General features: G+C 39.9%; 1 protein-coding gene across 3 annotated transcripts in view; it reads right to left on the reverse strand.

Annotated features, from left to right (window-relative positions):
- Nucleotides 1-15,985, reverse strand: part of KCNQ1 (potassium voltage-gated channel subfamily Q member 1) — a 420,899-nt gene that overhangs the window by 113,310 nt on the left and 291,604 nt on the right. The gene's annotated exons all lie outside the window — the stretch shown is intronic.

Here is a 15,985-nt window from a genome sequence, read left to right on the forward strand (position 1 = left end):
CCCCGGTCCTGTATAATATGTTTCTTCACTTACATTAATTTATTTTTCAAAAAATATTAAAAAACCCACAACTTCTAAAGATTTGAGTTGCTGCCTGCTAAACAATCCAAATAACCTTGTGGTAGCTGGATGCAACATCTACATACTCGTGTATCCCAAAACCCGAACTGTAAGTATATCTAGAAAGATAAAATAATCTGGAAGGTCTTCAAACAAATATATCTCCCTCTTCATGTACACGCGTATGAACTGAAAACAGAATTTAAAAAGAATCATTTGCTCTTTGTACTCTGAAGTAACAGATTTTCATAGTATCTGACATTATTTTTTAAACAATTCATTAAGAGAAGTAGATCTTTTAAATTTTTCAAAGTTTACAAAAATGGTGGTTTTTTAACATTAAAATATCAAAACAAACATTCAAGCTGTGCCAATGATTTATTCTACTTGCTCATTCTATTACTCTTGTCAAGATGCACTTGAATTACATTATTGCAGGATTCCTTTTTAAACGCATGAACATCTAGTATTTCTAACTCTCATCTCAAACGGACTTCTAGTGATGGCTTTGGGGAAGCAGCAGTAAAAACAGAGTTAGATACTCCAAATGTTTTATCTTTATAAAATTATTATTAGCAATACTGATAGACAGACATACTGAGACATCACTAGGCAGTGCTTTCTGTCTGGACTGAACCTGACAGCATTCATACTCCCTATGGGATGGAAAAGTCATATTTAAGTTCTGGACAGGTTTGGGTCTTTGGTACAACATAGCATGGTATCACCCAAGTCTCTTCGGTTAAATATAACCCGAAATTTTAGTGCGTACTCACGTATTTCCTCAGAACAAATTTCTCCCAGCAAACAGAAGTTTTGCATGTACAAACAGTGGGTATCTGCCCCCTGAACAGCATGGCAAGTGTAGCTGGGGAGTTCCCTTTCTGAAAATTCACACTTTTAGTAGGAATATAGCTTTCTGCAAGGCCAAAAACAGAACCCAAAAAAGCTCTGATTTTCTACTTGTAGATACTACCTCTCAGGTGGTTTTTCTGTTACAAAAATTGTTCAGACTTAGCAATGACAGAAAAGATTACTTTCTCAAGATACAGTGTAAAATACAGTTGGTTTTAAACTCATAATGTTTCACCTTTTCACCACAGGTCTAGAGATTGCTAAGGCTGTAAGTGACTTCAGTGCATTTATATGAAGTGACTGTGTGTCAATAATTATGCACCAATCCATGAATCTGCAGCTGGATCTGTACAGGGAGGCCCTTCCCTCTTAACACCTTACTGAGATGTCTCCGACTCTCTCCAGGTCTCTGCTCTTGCAGATCTGACTGCAAGAACATGGTTAATGTTAAAAAAAAAAAAGGAAATTTGCTCCTGCTAACTGGGATGGTGCCTGTCTGGATCGAGTCCTGGTGAATGGAGTTAGCCTAATGCTGGTTCATGGCATCCCTGTCCTGTAAGCCCTTGCTACATCCCTCTGCTGCTAGGGACAAGGACAACTTCCCCAAAACCTGAAGGAAACAAAGTGGTTTGGGTTTTTAAGTTCTGCTTCACAGAGATGGGTGCCAGAAAGGTAAGCGCTGCTTAATTTGCTATTAAAAGGGTAACTGTCACGCACCTATACATCCTATACATAAATGCACACAAAACCATCTTATGACAAATAGAAATAAATTTTAATCGCAATAAAACTGCTTGTAGTATTTTAGTTTATGCCTCATTTCCTCTAGAGTGTTCTTCACAGTCCATTATTTCTGAGTAAAATAATTTTCTTTGGGACAGACGGTCACCAGTAAGGCACACCAAATCCCTCATTCTCTATCTAGATGACAAGTCTCATCTGTAAGCAAGGCAGATGGATAATAAAAGTGATATTTGCCATTCGGTGAAATAACTATACCACCAAAACGATTTTCCAATGCGGCTACTTTACAGCAATCATTGTTCAGTGCTAACGTGAACTTCTATGCCAGGAGGGAAAGCTAATATTCTCATTTTATTCCTTCCCATTTCCAGTTCCAGCAGGAAACCCTACAGTAAGCTTGTTTCTGCTTATGCTGTAGAATCTAATTCTGCACAACAGGCTGTCCTGATTCCCCAAGATTAAATGCTTCTGCGATGAGGGAAGGGAATAAAGGATTTAATTAGTAGCCAAGGTTATGATTCACGGTTGTTTGATCTCTTTCGCAAACCGGTAACAAATGCTTTAGTAAATTGAGAGTTTAACCATTAACTGGCAATATTTGTTTGTTCAGCCACTTGTGACATCTCTGAATTCTGGTTACAGAATGTCTGTCTGCAACCTCAGGGGACATACGGCATATTTAGATGCCAGATAGCCACTCAATACATTACCGCCCTTAGAGCAAGAGTTTCGTGAATACTGGGTATTTTTTTTAGGAGTGTGGCGGGAAATGACATCATCTGCGAGTGATTCCAGACAGCAGCAACACAGCCTGGCTGTGCCTGCACCCCCAGCGAGCAGGAGGTGCCCTTTGGCGAAGCACTGTGGCGCAGAGGGAGCCACCGGCACTCACAGTCCTACAGACAGGGCGTTCGGGGACGGCTGGGATGCTCCGGAGAGCTCTGCTTCAGGGTAGCTAAGCTATGCTCTCTTGCAATTGAAATCCCTCGGTTTTACACATTTAGTTTTGCCTAACCACAGGAGAAAGCTTGTTTGATAAGTGCGTTAGCAACCGAGTCAGCAGACAAGGGTTTTGCCCTTTTGTTAACGAAGCTGTTTTCCTCTTCTAAGCGTTCATCAGACTTTGAGCCTTACACGCATCATACCTATTAATCTCATAATAATGGACATCCAGAGGGACCTGCCAATCGCCATTTGAGTGAATCTAATAACCATCAGCATATTACCTTCAAGAACAAACTGAAGTAGTTTGCATGCCCATAAAATCAAGATAAATATTACTGTTTCCAATACTAGAGAACATCTTAGCCTGTGCCTTTCCAAAGAAAAATTGCCAAGAGCTTCCATTGGCCACCAGTAATTTTCTTTCTCAATATAAACAGGACATCAAGATCATCTTGAACATGGCACATTCTACATGACATTTCCCATGGACTGAAACTCATAGAGTTAGGTCCTGGAGCTGTCTATGAAGCCGTAACATTGTCAGAGCCCATAGAAATGACCCAGAAGGAAGGAGGAGGATGTAACAACTCATCAAGTGGAGAGCAGTGACAAGTGATGTTCCTCGAGTGTTGGGACTGGCGCTGTTTAACATCTTTGTTGACAACACAGACAGTGGGATCGAGGCACCCTCAGCGAGTTTGCTGACCATGCCAAGCTGTGTGGTGCAGGCAACACACTGGAGGGAAGGGATGTGCCAGCCTGAGGGACATGGACAGGTTTGAGAGGTGGGCCTGTGTCAATCTCATGAAGTTCAACAAGGCCCTGCAAGTACAAGGTCCTGCCCATGGGTCAGGGCAATCCCAATCACAACTACAGGCTGGGAGATGAGTGGATTGAGAGCGGCCCCAAGGAGAACGACTTGGGGGTGTTAATGGATGGAAAACTGACTGTGAGCCAGCACTGTGCGCTTGCAGCCCAGAAAGCCAACTGTGTCCTGGGCTGCATCAAGAGCAGTGTGGCCCCTCAAGGGAGGGGATTCTGCCCCTCTGCTCCACTCTCACCAGAGCCCCCTGCAGTGCTGGGTCCAGCTCTGGGGGCACCAACGTCAGAAGGACCTGTGTCCTGCTCAAGCGGGTCCAGAGGAGGCCATGAAGATGCTTGGGGGCTGGAGCACCCCACTGTGAGGACAGGCTGAGAGAGTTGGGGGGTTCAGCTGGAGAAGAGAAGGGTCTGGGGAGATCTTAGAGCGGCCTTCCAGTATTGAAAGGGGCTACAGGAAAGCTGGGAGGGGGACACACACTCTTGTTGAGGGAAGGTAGGGATGGATGAGGGGTAACGGTTTTAAACTGAAAGAGGGGAGATTTAGATTAGATCTAAGGAAGAAATTCTTCCCTGTGAGGGTGGTGAGGCCCTGGCACAGGCTGCCCAGAGAAGCTGTGGCTGCCCCCTCCCTGGAAGGCCAGGTTGGAAATTTGGCCAGGTTCAAGGCCAGGTTGGAAATTTGGAAAACCAGAATGCTGAAGAACGTCAGGTAATTTTACAGATGTTCTCATTTGGTTGGAAAGTTGTTATACATTTATAAATGCCCCAAACTATTGTAATGGAGCAATTTGTACATTTGACTGCAGTATTATTCACTTTTCACAACAGAGCCAGCCAAAACCTCAATAGGTTTTTCCAAGGTGTGGCTCATTCCTCAGTCCTATACTCACTGACAGCCACAGTGGATGTCACCAGCTTCAGCCAGCACCCCTGACCTGCAGGGCCACTCCAGAAGAATGCTTTTGGGAACAAGAGTAAGATTTTTGGTTAAAAAACCAGGTGGCTTTACAAAAAAGGAAGTAAGCAGTTGCTTGGTTTGGTTGTTTTACGTTTCAAGAAAAACTTTTTTTTTTTTTTTTAAATGAAGTTTTACAAGATTAATACCTACTCTGAAATACAGCTCTTCCAAGAAAGGAAAAACAATACTAATTAGAAATATTTATTGTCCTTACAAAGCTGCTGAATTTGTTATGCAATCTTGAATAATGCTGTTAGAACTTTGTTCCCCTTTTCATCTCAGGAAGGTGTTCTACATATTGGTTTAGTGTTAACAGGAATATTAAAGCAACAAGACAGAGGAAAGGTGGTGCTAATTTCCTATTTATAACACTTGCCTTTTTGTTCATTTATAGAACATTTTATTATCTGGCACAGACCTCCCAACGTACATGGATGCTGATATTATCGGAGTTAAAAGGTCAGTGCTGTCTATTCAAAATGAGTTTAACAAGAACGAAAACTCAGTAGGAGAGACTCACAGATCTATAGTATCTTTTACAAAATGCCCATTTCTCAGTAAACCTAACACTGATTTGAAGTCAAGCTCAGTTTTCAAACATATTTAAATTCTCTGCAGTCATCTTAAATTTCTGACTTAGGACAGAGCTAAAATATTAAGAAAGAAGTCTGAAATTTTTGGCACTAATCATTATTTAGACTTGAACTTTATCTTTAACACATCAGATTTTAATAATATGTTGTGCATGTGAACTGAAATACTTTTTCCATTCGGGCACTGAAAAGCGTTCCTTGTCACAGAAGACGAGACTCAGAGTAACTACATTAAGCCATTTCATTAGTGCATTTAAGTCTAATGAAATCTTTCATCATTAGTCCTGCAGGCGCTTTTGGTATAGAATTTGCTGTGGCTCAAGGTTATTCTCGTCTTTTCACACATTCTGTCATTCCCTGTCCATTATAGTTGATAACAGGCAACATTTTAGATGTGGTAAGTTGGAAGGGATTCGGTTGCATTGCTGTGTATTTTGTAATAGGAAATGCTTGATATCTGTACCCAGGAACTAAATTGGAATCACTGATTATTTCAAATAATGTGGACTATACAGCTTTTCCTTTAATTTGTTGCTAGAGCTTGGCAACTCTTGTTTGCCATCATCATGATATGTTTATCAGGGGGTCACAAAATATACCCTGGCCCATAAATGATTCACAAAAAAACATCTTAAGGACAAAGCAGTAAAAGCTGCCCAGGAGTGTCAGAAAAGTATGACGACACTTGAAGAGCAAACCAGTTACAAAACTGAAGTTTTATTAAATGGGCTTCAGCCAAGCTTAGTATTTACATAAAGGCTCCCATAACGTTCTTAATGGACAAACATTCTTTACTAGACCTTGCCCTCTGCACTTCCCATCCAGTCGTGAGAGTAACTAGTGACAAGACAAATGAAAACTAATTCAGCCGTCCCCCAGTCCTCACTTCTAGGGCCTTCACAGGTTTAAATGCAATAGGAATACAGAAATAATAGATACACGTAGAATAAGAAGGATCACAAATTGCAGGTAAGCTGTTTTTTTAAAACTTTTTTGGTCTTAGGAGTTAAAGCCATTCTTAGTAATTATTGATGAGTAAGTAGTCTGGTTACAAAAGATCTCTGTCTACTGAACTCTTATTCATGCTTGCAAACTGGTCATGAACAAGTAAGATTTCATCAAACGCATTTGTTCATCTGAGCACTGAATAATTCAATGTCAGCAGCAAATGATCTCTATGAAGACATTCGATTAATAATTTCTGTTGAATAGCACATTTCGAGTGTTTAATTTTAAAACCATGAGCTGCACTGATTTAAATGCATGTGTCTCAATGTAATTTCTGTTCCCTACCTAGGGGAATGCAAGGGCTGACTTCCCATGAGTATTCGTGATTATAAATTTAAAAAATGCTCTGCAAGTACACTCTGTAAGAGTAATGTCCAATTCACTCTTTTGGTGAAGCCTTCAGCCAGTAAACATCTTGGTTATTATTTACTGAATGTGAAGATAGCCCCAGGGGAATTAGTTTAAGCTGAATTAACATTTGTAAGCTCCTCCCTCCACTATGTATTCTCACAACTATCTATGGCTGGCCTTTTTTTAATTTAAAGCATGTAATTTTAAATCCTCAGTCATTTTTTAATGGATTTGTCTTTTATTTTACAGCAGCTTTCATGTCTCTCTTCTCAAAAGTTATGGGCTTAACTCAGAAATCCTTTCATGTAGTCATAGCAATCCTCTTTTCTCCACAGATAGTCTGATTTAGCTTTGTTTGTGGATTTTTAAGAGACATGCAAAAAAGAACGTTTAAAAAATAGCATTGCCTTTGGAGAATTTTGATGCTTTAATATCTTCAGTTAATAATAAAAATAGTCTACTATTATAAGAAATGTTTTAAAAGGGAAAAAAATTGTGCAGGTTTTTCCTAGTCAAGGTATTGGAGCATGACATGTAGCTGGGGGCAGCTGTTGGAGCTGCAGCCTCCCCGAGGGGTGGGTAGTTCAGCAATCCCAGCTGGGAGCTGATGGGATCTCCCCAGCCCTCAGCAGAGGGGTGACACTGGTGGATGTGGAGACAGGCACACCTGCCGCCGTCAGCACAGCTCCACGGCTCTGCCCCTGCCCTGGGAGCCGACACGCAGCAGCTGCGGGGAATCCCGAGAGGCCGCAGTCCTGATCGGCTCTGCACGGTGTCCTGGGAGAGGTGTCCAAGGGCACTGCGGGGTTGTAGGGAAAGGGGAAAAACAAGCTCGAGTGACTTGACGCGTTTCAGGCACTAACAGCAATTTGAGACTCAGAGCAACGCTAGAAAATACAGCTCATCAATCTGGCCCTTTAAAATATGCTCCTATCAAGGTGATCTGAAATGAATATTTAATTGCAGGCCAGAGAAGGGGAAGAACCATTGCTCTCCTGACCTTTAGTTAGCACAGGTAAAAATAACGTGGATCAGCAAGAGGTGGCACAAAGCGCAGAAGTTTTTGGAAGCTGTTTTTCTGATGGGGAACACTAGTCTCACAAGGGGCTTGGCTGCATAACTCATGGGAAGTACAAACTCTCTAGTATCTCTAATATCTATATCTATAATATCTAATATCTATACGACTGCATGACAACTATATTGCTGTAACTCAAGGTGAATCATTTTACAACTGAATTTTCAAGAACAGCTTTCTGCAAACCGTTTATGTGATACTGACAAACTGGACACAGGATAAGGAAGAAAACACACTATTAAAAGCCAAGTTTTCAAGCATGCTGACTCTCTACTCCATTCCCAGTTGTCCTTCTATTCCTCAACATATCTCGACAAATAAAAAAAGCCCACCTGGTTTCCAACTAAGCAGAAGGCGATCCACAAGACCTAAACAGCATAGGATTTTGGAGTTCAACACTCAAATTTGTTCAACACCTCTTGGGGAAAATGGTCCAACACATAGTATGTCTAGAACCAAGACAAATTGCTGTAGCTATAATAAAGATCATGCATACACTTTCAGAACTAATGGCATGCTGGAACAAACAGATGCAGCATCAGAGATTTCCTCTGTGGTCTGCCCACAATGATGCTAGCTAAGAACATAACCCTTACTATAAAAGTTTGTGCTTAAACCAGGCAAGTGCATGAGATCTCTTGTACATCCTAAATCACCTTTGCTGTATATTTTCACAATTCTATTTTTAAGGATGTCTGTTACCAAGGTATGAAGAGTTGCACAAAGGACATGGGAGGGAAAAAAAAATAAAAGGAAGACAAAATTATTTTTGGAAGGGACTGAAATACCCTGAAGAGAAAACAGGAAAAATATATAAAAAAAAAAGCTCCCATTTTGTCAGAACTGGCTGTTGTTCCCCAACTTCGGTGATATCATTATCAAATACCAATTGATATTGATACCCATATCAAACCGAAGCTTTATTCAGCTCTTCACTCTCTGAATCTTGTTGAGTCAGAAAGCAGTTGCTTTTTTACATGGTTTCAAGGCCAAGAAATTTGAAAGTAACTAGACACAAATGAGATCACAGATAAGTAAATAATAATGTATGGCACTGTCTTACAGACATAGTCTGACATACTAAACTTTTCTAAAGCTGAAGACAGAACACAACAGAGCTGTAGTTCCGTGCACACAGAAAGCCACAGATATTATTATTTTGCAGCATCCGGTTAAGAGCAATCTTTTCAGATTAAAAAAATAATTTTTTATAGCTTGTCATTCATGGCTCTGAATTATACAAGGAAATGCAGGGCTACAATCAGTGATACTAGAAGAAATAACCATATTGCCTATGGTTACTTGCCTCTTTACTGCTGGCCTATTAAACTTACAATAACCTTTGAATATTAAACCAGCTGATGTTACACTACTTCATTATGCTCAAGAAGTTGTTAACACTACGCAGTAGCTCTTTGTTGTATTTGTCACAGGGAGTTACAAGACCACTGCAAACTCACTGCAAACTAGAAATCTTTGGCTTAAATTGCATCAACCACAATACACATCAGATACAACTTGTACACAAAAATATTTAATGCCAAATATGAGACATAAAAGCATCAAAATTATCTTCAACTCACTAAGAATTCTCAATTATTTGTTTCCACTCTACATAGTAGTTTAACATGCTAATTTAATATATGCTGTAGCCCACATCTTAATTAAGACTCATCACGTAATACTACTAATAACATCCCATTTAACCTTTTGTTTTGAGACAAAAGAAATAAGCTTTTATTAGGTCAACTACTGACACAGTTCATAGGAGATCTATGGAAGGCCAAAACAATACTGCATTGCTACTTATTTAACCTCACACAATGACGGTAGCCAGAACCTCCTCCATTTTTTTCCCACATCTCCGTAATATATGTATTTTTAAATAGTGATGAGTAGAGACAAAAAAGTTGTTTTTTCTTTGTAAAATCAATCATAGGCAAGAAGTTAGGTTCACTCATACACCCGCACAAGTTCAGGCTGTTTTACCAAGGTGATGTAGGTAAACTGAGAGACTATCTCAGCTGTTCAACACAAATGAAAGTCATTACACAGTTGTGACCGACAAAATAAAGCAGCTCTCCTGTTGCAGAGACAGGAATTACAGGGGGAAGAAATATCTGACAGGAAAAGGCCATTGACCTGAATAGCAATATTTACATTACCAAAATCAGCGATAATACTATTTCAGAAACCCTAACATTTTCCCTTTGTTTTCCACTACAGAGATGACTGGCAAATTCCCCTGCCATTTAATAAAGAAAAAGAGAAGATGGAAGTCACTGCTGTGAAGCTGTTTCTAAGCACTATATTCTGAAATCACACCGTATCCAAAAAACCCCATCATTGTCACAGAAATCAACTGAAAAACACGAGGCCAGACTCTGTGCTGATTTACACCAAGAAACACTAGAAGGGACTGTTAGGTCACCGTGCCATCTCTGTAGGGGCTCTGGATGTAACTTATGCAGAATGATATAAGTGTCTGGTCACAGCTGCACTTTTTAGTGGGTGTATCCTCCAAAAATAAAGTGATAGAAGATGATAAACATTAAGGGTGTTGCTACAGTTTGTGTAAGCTGCAATGAAAAGCATGGCAAACCTTGAACAGACAGCACTAGGACAAGGGGACATCGCCTCCCATGTCAATGCCATCACTTCAGGAAAAAAAGCAGTTACAAATGTAGTTCAAAACTGCAATTTTTGCAACTGGAAGCATTCTCAAGGATTTGTTATTTTACAATGGTGGGGAAACACATGGGATTTCAACTTGTGGAGAACAGCCTTTTCCTATAAATCACAGAGCGTAATCTGAAACCTGGAAACAGCACAGGGGCTCACATTTATGGATTTAAAACAGATGAAGAGCAAGCATGCTCTTAACCCTTTCCCCATAATTTCTTCCCAGCACAAAATGAAAATGAATATACAAGTACTGAACAGAAATTAACTTGGTAAAAATCAAGATAAATACAATTCTGTAAACCAAAAACTTCAGCTCTTTGACTGACTTCCCTAAGGACACAAGCACAGAATTGTCCTAAAGCAAAGCACTGTAAAACTGTTAGTGCATAATCCACTACTCGGACTGTTCTTTCATCAACTTTTATTTAAGCAGTTTATCTTGCTGAGATTAGGATCTCTCTTATAGAGCAAGACCTGGCAAACACAGGGCTCTGGTTTTGAATATCGGGCTATATTTCACTGAGAAAGAAGTAACTAGCAGCCTGTCATCTCACCGTAAGGTTATAAACTCCTTAATCAGGCAATAGGAGAACGAATACTAACACATTAGTGGTAATTTCTCTTCAGAAATATGTCAGAGCATTAAGACGATATAAAGAGCATTTATTTATTGTCTTTTAAGATCCCTAACTACATCTCTATCATTTTAACCTCTCTCATGGCTCACTGGACAAAAAAAATCCCAAACCCATCAAGCCTTTTCAAATTTGAATCCTAAGACACAGCCTTTTTTGTTTGTTTGTTTGTTTTTAAATAAAAAACCCCACAGTGTAAAAGAACGGACTGGAATATCAGCATTGCCAGAGGCATTAGTCTATACCTTGTCAGGGTCAGAGTTCCAATTCTCCCAGAAATTCACTCACGTATGTGACACAACGGTTTGATTAAAACCAGAAACGGGCTTGGATTGAGATAAAGTATGATGGTACATCATGTTAAATCTCTACACCAATGTAATATTTTAGAGCAAACCCTAAACCAACCAACCCAGGACAGTTGAAAGGAGAAGAGGAAAGAATTTTAAGCTTACTGCAAGATCACTCATCTGCACACACAGTATTTGCCCGTGGTAATCCAACCCCTGTCCCTTTATTGGCTGCAGTTCAGTGAAGTGGTACTTTTGTCTATGTCTCCTGATGAAAAGCTAGGATGTTTCTGTACTTCACTGAAAAGGTTGCAATTCATCGGAAAAATGTCTCTAAAGTGGCAGTGATGGAGACTTAAATCTTTTTCAATCAAAGAAACAGCTGCCCGACAAAATTTGAAAAACACAGCATGAAAACGAGTTTACTCCTAGCTACTGGGCATGTTGTGGGAGCATCTAAAATATACACATGGCTAAAGTTTTGTGCTAAATTTACAAAATTCTGTGAAATCAGAGAGACAACCTAACAAAACATGAGCATTGCTGAAATAGCTTGCTAAAACTGTTGTGTGTAATTGTACTTGAAAGGAAAGGTTTGGGGAAAACAGAGAGTCTAAGAGAGACTTTATGTTATTAGCACAACCCTCTCATGATCAACATTTGATATGTCAAATCATGTGTTAGTAAATCTCAATAACCATAATAGTCACCACAACTTTTTTTTTATTTTGGAAATAATTTCAAACCAAAGACTGATTTTTTTCACCAACTCATACTTGGTGCAAAACTTAAGATCAGACCCGTGTCAGCTTCAGCCTCATCCTGTTATAACTACAGCTGTTCAAAGCCACAGTCCAATTTCAGATAGAACCTCCCGTGCTTCACTTTAGTCCTGCAGATGCTCAGATCCAGATCTCATCTTTGTCTCTTGTGAACCCAAGATGATATTTGCATACAAACACCTATGGATGTCCCTATTGGCATTCCCAAAAATGTCTATCAGCCCATCTAATTAGGATGGGATACACAGTTCTGACAAACTTCATGAGGTACCTAAATAACTGACAATCTGACCTATTCCATACGTAACCAGATGTACAAATTATATGAGTATGAAGGAAGAGGCACTTTGCAGCTTGAAAACCACTAAAAATATGGGCTGTATCACATCTACAGAATTACGTGTTCAAAATTACTAGCTAGACAAATCCTTCTTTAATGCACATCCTTCACAAAAGTTCCTACCTCAATGTGCCCCGTTGCTTTGAAGTCCTTGTGTCACCAAAGCAGGTGCATGAGTAGACTTACTGAAGTCAAGGGGAGAACACATGCTTAAACTTACGCACTTGCTCAGTATACCAGGGGATCACTAGAAACTTGAAAAATTAGTACATACAAGAAAAAAATTGAAGAGAGCAAATGCAGATTATACATTGAGAAGAATTCTAGAAACACGCTTACTAACTAGGTTCTATATTTTGTGTGGAAAATCTGACCTGAAACATATGAGTTCTCCCGTTCAGTCTAACAGTTAAAGACTATGCTGTGTTACTATGATTGCAAAAAAACAGGGGAAATTTTATGAGCTGATATGCTGGAGACAGAAACTGGCTGGGACTAACTACTCTGGTATGTGAACTCCATTTCTTTCTGTGGCTTCAAAGCACAGGCACAGCTCAACAACGTATTTTTTTGGCCTGGAATTACTCTCTAGTAAGTGAGATATGGAAAACAGCATGTGGTTTAATTACTTTCTCCCTCTCAATTCAGAAACTGTTAACAAGCCTGTTGTACCTTTCAACTTAAGTTGTTACATAGAAAAAAATGTTCTGCTTAATATTCCTATCTCATTGTGTAAATACGTGATGATGTTTACAGAATGATTTACAGTTGAGTACTTTCTTAAAAATATCAGCCTAATTTGTAACTTTACAGTTTTGCAACACATTGCTGTGAAGCAACATTTTCTCGGTAAGTGTTGAACATGAGCTCAACTACACTCAGCGTAGCAGATATGAGTCTCTTGATCCTGGACAGTTTTAGGTGGGCTCTATTTATTCTAGAAATATTTTTTTTCAGTGGTATCAATACAGTCAAGGAATGCAGTACTCAACTAATATGACCATGCATTTCTCTTGGCAGTATCAGCACAGTTAAATGGAAATGAGAACTAAGATACCAACATCCAGAAGTGACTACACTCCAGGATGGACAGTAATTTGAGGGAACACACTAGTAGTGGAATTAAGGAGGGTACCATCTGTGTTACACCTGTCCAAGAAGACTTCCCACCTCAGGATTAACATCATCCATCATAACACAAAACATAGAGGAAACATTACTTAGGAAAGCAGAGTGAAATCTTTCTTGGCATTAAGAGTACTGTGAGAATTTCCTTCTTTTTTTTTTTTTTTTTTTTTTTTTTTTTTTTTGGATGTAAGATCCCCCAGAAATGCCCATTCTCAAGTGTACCTGCAAAGAGGTAGAATCAGAAGCAGTTAACCAAACCCTCAGCTGGTTCAAATCAGATCTCCACTCATTTAATTAGGGAGGCAATTCTGAAAGTCCTATTTAAAAGAGCACTGCCCCAGGCTCTCCTTTCCATGCCACTGTGAGCCAGCTCTCTTCTCTAGCTGCCTTCCTTCACTTGAGTCCTCTGTTCCTACACTTCCCAATTACCTCTTTCTCCCCTTTACCCTTAGGTTTTCTGTATCTGTCCTGTGGTTCCTCCTCTCTGTTTTATCAGCGATAAGTTACCCTCATTTTCACAGTCCTTCAGAGCCTACTGTGCTCCTAGCTATCAAATCTCAGGGGCACCTTCACTCTGCATGCCATTGCTCAATAATCGTGCAGACGCATCTCCACATTTCCTTCCTTGCCACCTTTGTACCAATCAAATAATACTGCAGGACGACTTTTTTTCTATTTCTCCGTACTCTCTGGCTGCACAGCATCTCTTTGCACCAGGACGCAATTCAGAGAACATACTCCTCATATTTTGATTAGCACAAATGCTAAAGAGCAACATGGCAAAATCAGGCTTTCAGTGTAGTTATGTCTTGCAACTGTGCTTTCTGTGTTAAACCAATGATAGGGATGCCCTAAAACTAAGCAAAAACATGTTCATTCAAACTTTTGTGAGACCAGGTGTTTTTGGAGTAAAAAGGACTTGCCAAAACACACTCTCACTTCCTAGTAAGCACTCTGTAGATACACACAAGACAATAGGTTATTTCCAGTTTTGATTTATTACTTCTTTAAAATATCTATCTATATAAGCTAACATACATAGTATATTTTATATATATATATATATATATATATATCTATATGAAAGCAGTTCTTTAATCCAGGCAAGTAAGTTAATGCAAATTGCAGACAAGAACTGGAGAAAATTTTGATTTTGAAGATACCAGAATCAAGAAGGTATTTTAAGGTGATGAGAACTCAAAGTCATGATGAATGAGGAGACTTTCAATAGGCATCAGCAGTGATTCCTCACTAAAAATTTTCTGAGAAAGTGGGGAAATGCGAAATATGAAAAAGTGCATTGAACATCAGTGGTACTTTTCTACCAGCTACTTTTATACCTTGTATATGCCTTATATCCATGAGTTCTGCACAGACTAAGAAGAGAGAGGGGAGTAGGCTAACTGTATGCAGGAACACTGAAACAAAATTAGTTTAAATTGTATTCTAGGGCATCACAGAGTTTTTCTTGGCACTGAAGGACTCAGGTACAATGCTGTCCTCAAAGAGTAGAGAGTTGACTTGACAGTTGACGTTATTCCAGTCTTTAATTTCAGTCTTTATTATTAGAACCCAGGTCACTCTGGGGACTGAAAGACAATTAGGAATTTTGAAACGATGCTGAAAAGCATGGGAGTAGGCCTGGCCTTACCAAGTCCATTGAAGGGCTTTCTGTGCAGGTTTAACTCTGCCTTCCTCCCCGTCTTCTACGGAAAGGGAAAGCAAGCCAAGCGTATTCCGCTTGTGGATGGTGCAGTGTCAGCTAAGCCAGGCTCTGAGGTTATACTTGCTCTTCTCCCTCATATGCCTTTTAATCCATATTATTTTCCTCTCCTTGTAGCTTCTGAAAACATACTCTCACTGGATTAATCTACTGAGACCTTAATGAGAGCCGGAATAACACCACAGGTATTTGTGCAAACGGGTAATTACCAAGATCTTCTCCACATTTAAAAGTGCAAGTCCATGGGATATTCCTCCCCTCCTTTCTTTTCCCCTCCACATTTTTATTCCTCAAGACTTGCAAGGCTTTTAGAATAGAGAAGAAAAACGAGCATTAGAAGAAGACAAAAGTTGCCTTTTCTCCCAGCACTTCTGAGTTTGTATTGATTTTCCTGGAGATTTGCTGACAAACAATTCATGTATCTTGAATTCCATTTGAAAATCCTATTAAATATCCTACAGTCAACAGCTACCAGGTTATCGTAAGAGTTAATGTCTTGACAGCCTGGTCAGAACGCAAGGAAAAACAAATCGATAAATTGCTTAAAATTCAACCAAAACCAGACAAATTGCAAACAAGTTTGGGTAATGGAGTAGGTGACTACAGGCGGAGAGACTCCACCCCGGAGTGTCGTAACGGGAAGCTGTTAAAACTCTGTGTGTGTTTGCCGGCTTACGCAAAAAGGCAGAGCCAGGCAGAGCCAGCTCCTCGTGGGCAGAGACGCCGGGTGAGGCGTGCAGGGCACAGGGACTCCGTTGTGCGTTTCAGAGGCCAGGCCTGATGTCTCCTGGCCAGCAGCTCTGTGGAGCTGTGACTGATGCTCGTCCCATGGGCTTGCTTGTCCCCATAGCAGCACCAGGGTGAGACCGATGAAAAGCCACATCTCTTAAGAACAGCAGGGCTTAACACGCAAGGCAAATGTGATTTTTGCAAGTAACTAAGAATTTCAGCCTCTAGCACTAACACTGGATATTTTTTTTTTTTAACA

This window comes from Athene cunicularia (assembly GCF_003259725.1).
Source record: "Athene cunicularia isolate RWA chromosome 5 unlocalized genomic scaffold, athCun1 chr5_part2, whole genome shotgun sequence".
NCBI lineage: Eukaryota > Metazoa > Chordata > Aves > Strigiformes > Strigidae > Athene > Athene cunicularia.